The 6,648-nt window shown below is 44.1% G+C and overlaps 1 long non-coding RNA gene across 1 annotated transcript; it reads left to right on the top strand.

Moving 5' to 3' along the window:
• Positions 1-1,204: 1,204 nt before the first annotated feature.
• Positions 1,205-1,474, top strand: LOC125693495 (uncharacterized). The gene is made up of 2 exons (XR_007377126.1): positions 1,205-1,255; positions 1,354-1,474. It is a non-coding gene; the product is annotated as an uncharacterized LOC125693495 (long non-coding RNA).
• The last annotated feature ends 5,174 nt before the right edge of the window (positions 1,475-6,648 follow it).

The raw sequence follows: 6,648 nt of genomic DNA, 5'->3' as shown, positions 1-6,648 counted from the left end.
TGAGCACTGTTTTTGCAGCTGACTGGTTAGAAATGAAATACAGCCAAAGTATCTCTGTAAGGATGAGCCTTTTGAGTTGCACTGGTTGGTATGCATGCACATCCCCACAAGAAACAGAGACATATCTGCTGAACAGAATAGGATAGAGTCAGTTCTGGCACCAAGTCCTATTAAATGTAGTTCAAGTCCATGGAAATCTGGGATGTTCAAAATGAAAGCAGTACTGAGTACCTTGTTTCCAGTGCAACTTTCAGACAGGAGTGTCCTGAGACTATGGGTACAATGTTTGAAGCAAAGCTGTAACATCTGTAGGCAGTATGCCTGTGACGTGTTTGGGGCTGACACAGAGGGATCATTCATACTACCAGAAGACATTACACAGAATTTCAGTAGAAAATGGGGCTCTCATCTGAATGTGATGACACACTGAAGCCCCTTCTTTGGCTCTGGCAGGAATCCCAGTAGTTCTATACCATACACTGCATACAGAGATTCAAAAAATGCAGATGAGGTAGACTGGGGTACTGTGATATAAGTGCAAACCCCAGAGAGAAGCTGTCTTTCTCCTGAAGACCTCAATTCCCATCCCAGTTATCTGGCCCTGTAACCCTCTGGCAGGGCTGACTAGAAGGCACAATTGTCAACAGCTGCTGAAATAGGCCAGAAAGAACACTTGACTGTGTTTTAAGACGTTTTGTAGGAAGGGACTGGAGTCATACAGACAAGATAGTTCAAAGTGGTATTAAAAGCTGAAGGTAGTACAAAATTCTACAATAAATCCTCTGAAGTGAGATTTTCAAGAGAGCATAAAGAAGTTAAGTGCCAAAGTCACAAGTGGGTCTTGGGGAGCTAATATCTAGTTCCCTTGGGATCCTTTTGTTCACAGACAATACTGAAACAGCTGCAACCATTGTGGCCAAAATAGAGACTGTATAGCTCTCCAGAAAGAAAACCACAAGGTTTCAAACTGACTTGAGCCACAGAGTTATTCAGTACCATAAATGTATCTGCCTATATCAGTGTATGGAAACCACTATGTACAGCCTGAATCAGTGATTTAGCACCTGGTGAAAGGGCATGACCAGCCCTGGGAGCACAGGCGTGAGCAATTCCCTTGTGTGACCAGAAGGGGTGGACCCAGAGTCCTTCTTAACCACATTTAAGGGCTGGCAACGAAAAGGAACAGATTTGTTAGGGGGGGATGGGGGGATTGCCTTCTTTTGGAGTTTCCAGTAAGCCTTGATCCTCAGAAAGGGTAAGCTTTTCCTTTGTTACTAAATTGTGACCACTATCTTTCTTGGGTGATCTGAAGCTAGTTAAAGGTAATTGTATCAATTGTTTCTCTTCTTACAGCCACACACATCCATGAATGGTTGGAGCTGAAGGGCCCTGAAGAGTCATGATGCACTCTTCTGCTCAAATGGTTGACTTTTGGTCTTAACTTCTCTTGGGCAAGAAACCCATCCTTGGCTTGCTCTGAAGGGAACCAGGTCTCTGCAGCATGCTCTTCCTTTCAGAATGAATTACACCTAATTCTACAGTTCTGGCATTTTTTAGTGGTTTGTCATACTGACATCTTATGAGTGGTACCCAGAGTTTCATAAGAGAAGGGCTTTCCCCATCAAAAAGACAGCTGGAATGGCCAGATACAGCTTCTAGAAAATCTACCAGGAAAGTCCTTCCCACACCCCAAAAATTATGTGATATTGCTACTTCCAGCAGAGCAAATTGACCAGAAAACCATAAGTAAAAGTTTACTTCCTATGAAGCCCTCTGGGACTACAGTACCGATCAGGACAACGTAAGTTCTTAGGACTGCAAGTGCAGAAAACAATGGAACAATGTTCAATCTTTAGTATTATTTTATTACAATGAATTCCCTATTGTATTGCAATATTTCCATGAGACTACTCTTCAGCCACTCATAGCCCTTAGCACACCCTCTTCACCTTCCCTTGGGACACCTGACATTTTTAACATCAGCAAATTTGAACATGATTTATTCAGTTTCTTAAATATAGCACTTAAGTAGTTATAAAATACTGCCCCAATTCTTTTATATACAATAACCATTGTGCTTATGATGACTTAAGCCATGCATATTATTTTTTAAAAGAATTATATTTACATGGAATGTTTAAGAAAAGAATTTCCCAGATTCCGGAAGTAGACCTTCCTTTAGAACAGGAAGGAAATCGTTAATTTTTACCTTAAAACACAACAGGCGTAATGGCTTATTACCCACTGGGAAAACAGTGAAAGAGTTTGTTTGAAACTTGATGAGGTAGGTGTTTATATTAAGAGACTGTTCTGAAACTCTGAGCCACCAGAGAGTAGCTACACTAAGATCTTACCTCAAGCCCAAAGCATTTTAGTGATGAAGTCAGTAGTATCTAGGGTAGGAGGAACACCTGAGGCACAGTGAACGACAGCAATTTATTCAAAGACAGCAAGTTCACCTCAGAAGTCAGCAGCGATGCCAAGCACTGAAGTCGAGGCTCCTGATCCTCCTACTGGTCTAGCCATTATTCTTTCCTCACTTTTAAAGCAATAGGCACAAAGCATTTTCTTGTAGTGATTAATCTCTCCTTAATGAACTGGGCTGTAGGGGTTCGCTCCCTTACATTGTGAGGTTCTAGTATACATTATCACTGGACATTGAACTCAAGGAGATTTGAGAAGATTGCCTGTATCTCAGAACTTGATTACATTTTGGAAAGTCTACTTAGAAATCAGGAGAAGATAAAAAACATCTATAGCATTGCTGCCACGAGACCACTGTGTTCACATCTATTCATGTCTCTGAAGTGACTCTATTTTTGGAAATGCCAATAAAGATATGCAGGAATCTGAGGAAGGTGCTATAACAGGGAGTGTGTTTTCTAAAATCATGTCTGGATTAGTTACTGAGAAGGCGAACCAACCAAACTCCAACATAAATGGCAAAGAAAAGCCGTTCGTCTTTAGCCCTGAAGGATCCAGCCCACTGTCAGAAGACTTGTGCTACTGCAAATGCTATTTTGTCCAGTGAAGTCTTAGGTGATTTTTGTTATCAGTGATCATTTGACTCACGTGACGAGGATGAAACCTACACTAATATCCTGGCCACGTAATGATTAGGGAAGTGCTGTCTAGTCCCTTTTACATTCCTGCTGGTGATTCAGTTCCCTTTGTGCCCTACTTTGCTGTGCAACCTTACTGATAAATAGGCAGCCTGCTGTGTCGCAGAGGTGGGTCTGTATTTCTACAACGGCGAAAGTAACTCTTGAATGTTATTGGTTTCTTTCATATGCAAGCTTCAAAGCAATTTGATCTCCTTCAGAAGCTGGGGAGATATTAGTCCTATAAAATATTACCTCTGCTGTAGATGTACATCTATCTCCAGTGCCCAAAGGCAAACATGAGGGGAACTTTAGTCCTAGAGCTGAACTCCAGCTATGTTCAGCTATGTTCCAGTGTGGAGTTTTGCACTTGGGCTGGAGGAATCCCAGGCATCCATACAGATTGGAAGGAGAAGTCCTTGAGAGCAGCCTTCGGAGGAGGACCTGGGGGTCTTGATAGATGAAAAACTTAACATGAGCCAGCAGTGTGCCCTTGTAGCTCAGAAGGCAAATGGGAGGGGAGATTTAGGTTGGATGTCAGGGGGAAATTCTTTTCAGAGAGAGTGGAGAGGTGTTGGAACAGGCTGCCCAGAGAGGTTGTGGATGTCCTGTCCCTGGAGATGTTCAAAGCCAGACTGTACGGGGCCCTGCGCAGCCTGGTCTAGTATTGAATGTAGAGGTTGGTGGCCCTGCATGTGGCTGGGGGGTTGGAGACTCATGATCCTTGAAGTCCCTTCCAACCCTGGTGATTCTGTGATTCTATGTTCATCACCTCATCTGTCATTTGATGGACTCTTGCCAATGGGCATTGACAACACACGCACAAAGAGGAAGACAAAAAAAAAATAACAACTTTCCAGCTAGTATTTTAAGGCTGTGAATAACGTGCCATTCCCAAGAAAGGACAAATATGGAAATTCTGAGCGTGTGTTTTGTCTTTAGATTGATGTGGGGAAGGTGTGCCCCTGTGTGAATGGTCTGCCAGTATGAAAGTTGCATTCTTCAGTCAGGAGGGTGGGAAAGAGGGAGCTACAGCTCGTGAATCACATCCTCTCCCTTGGTAGATCTGGCCACTTTGAGAGAACGCAGCAAAATGATTAGCAGTGGTGAAGAAAATTTGATGTTATGGTCTCCTCTGCATTGAGGTATCTCAATGACTTTAAAGGATCTCTGGCTATATGTATGAAAACAAGCTCTGTGCTGGCAGTGATGACTCTGTGAGGTTTTGTATACCTCCATGAAGATCCACTGGGTAGGGAAATGGGCTGCACAGCTCCTGATCTCTACACTTAGATTCTCACTTCTAGAGAAGTATCCATCTGTCTTAAGGATGAACCTGGACTGAAAGGCCAAATGGTAGTCAGGAAGCTTGTGTTCACTAAAAGCAGCACCTTCACACTTTTCATCGTGAACATGCTTCACAGCTTGTCACTTCAGAGCAGTGAGTGAGCTGTCTTGAATCTGGTATTGAGTATGTGTGTATGGAATAAAAGAGAAGTGCCTGCACCCTGAGCTAGATGTGTTCAGAACTGCTGGACCTCTGTGTTTCCTGGTTCTTCTGTCTTGCAAAGGACAAACAATTTGCCTAGCATGTGTAAGGCTCTCAGACCTGAGATTCTGGAGCAATGGATTTTTTTTCCTGATTTCTCTGGGATAAGATGTAGCTACTGCTACATTTTATGCTACTGCCCAGAGGTTGTGGATGCCCCATCCCTGGAGGCATTCAAGACCAGGCTGGGTGTGGCTCTGGGCAGCCTGGTCTAGTGGTTGGTGACCTGCACATAGCAAGGGGTTGAAACTGGGTGATCTTTGAGGTTCTTTTCAACCCAAGCCATTCCATGATACTGGTTGCATAGCCTCATCAGATCTTGGTTGGCACACAACTTATTATAATCTCCTCTCCGGGATTTGTAGTTCTGAGAACTGGATACCATACCACAGGTCAGCAGCTTGGAGGGGTCAACACATCTGCACCCTTTGCATTTTTAACATCTGTGATTCAACACTTGTAAGAGTCATGTTTCATAAGAAACAGACAAAAATCACAAATTTGCTGCTGTTTGGTGTTGAGCTTCAAGAGGCAGAGCACCTATGGCATCTGCTTTGCTAGGGTTGGAGCTGCAGATCCTCTTACAGTGACTCACCGCAATCTCAGTTGTATCAGGCTAAAGTTCTGCAGAACATTAGAGTTAGACATACCAGTGTATGACTGGACACTGATTCAGAGTTTGTCTGACCTTGTTGTCAGGACTTGGAAAGCAAGTGGTTTAGGGAAAAGGGAGAATTGGATTGAAGTCAAAGTCATTAATATCCTTCTACTTGAAGAAAGAGCCCTGAGAGCAGGGGAGCAAGTAAGTTCAAGCATACATTAATGTACTGAGATATAATAGCCACCAGGCAGAGCTAAAGTCACAGAGCAATATCTGCCTTCTTTTTTTCCGCAGTCCCAACTGAGGAATTCTCATATAAGCAGAACTCTGTTTCTGGGCAAAGACTAATCCATATTTATGACCCTCTGAGGCAGAGTGAAGCAAGCTGCCAGATGCTGGGTGGAGGCAGCTGAAAATGAACTACTCTGGGCCGCAGGGGTATCGGGTATCCCCACCACTGTGCCACAGAGGTGTGTGCTACACCAGAGCTACGTGAGGGGTGGCTGTGAGCATGCGTACTGCTGGGCTTCTGGGGGTTCACAGTGCCGATGGAGCACCCTCCTCTCTGAGCTGCAGGGTTTTGGGGCTCTGAACCATTCTGTTGTACTTTTTCCCTGTGTGGGAGCAGGGGCACTTGGTAAATGGAGAAGGTTTCAAATGGGTAGTCCTTTTAAATGTCACTCCCATACTCTGTTATCAAACCAAGAAACCTCTTCCCTTGCCACTGTGCAATGCTAACTCCTTTTGAAACCATTGGTGAGAATGTCAGTGCTTTTACTGGCAGATCCTTGAGAAACCACAGGGAAATATATTTTCTTAAATACATGAGTTTTTTCACAAATCTGATAGGAACGTCTCCATCTAGTGGTCTGGCCAGGGCAGTCTATCTTCACACTGAAGCTTGCCATTCTACCCAGCATGAGTCCATTCTCTCTCATGCGCTTTGTCTTTTCCAGCTGTACATCGATATTACAACATTTCCCAAACTTCCAGGGGGTCCTGTTAATGTCAGGGAAAGGCCTGGAGATTCTTGGCTGGACATTCAGCCATGAGCTGCAGCCCAGATTTCCACCCACTTGGCTTAGCCAGAGCAGAAGGGGATCAAATTGTCATCTCAACATCTGGTTTGAATCCACCAAGAAGGATGCGTAGTGTGACACACAAATACATGCATACACAAGCACAGACACTGTGCTTAAAATATTGGGCTGTTGTTTCAAAAGGCAGAGGTGTCAGTGAGGGGAAAATTTGGCTGTCCATGAATTTCTAACTACTACCTATTTGGCAGCCCAGTTAGCCCAGCAGAAGGGAAGCAGAATGAGGAGGTAAATGCAGGTCCTCTGTGCCCCAGCCCAGCCTGTTCACTGAACTCATGTTTACTGACTCTCCCTGGAGCC

The sequence above is a fragment of the Lagopus muta genome, chromosome 5, assembly GCF_023343835.1.
Source record: "Lagopus muta isolate bLagMut1 chromosome 5, bLagMut1 primary, whole genome shotgun sequence".
Classification (NCBI taxonomy): Eukaryota; Metazoa; Chordata; class Aves; order Galliformes; family Phasianidae; genus Lagopus; species Lagopus muta.
The sequence above is the reverse complement of the archived record's forward strand: the minus strand, read 5'-3'. Positions and strand labels throughout refer to the sequence as shown.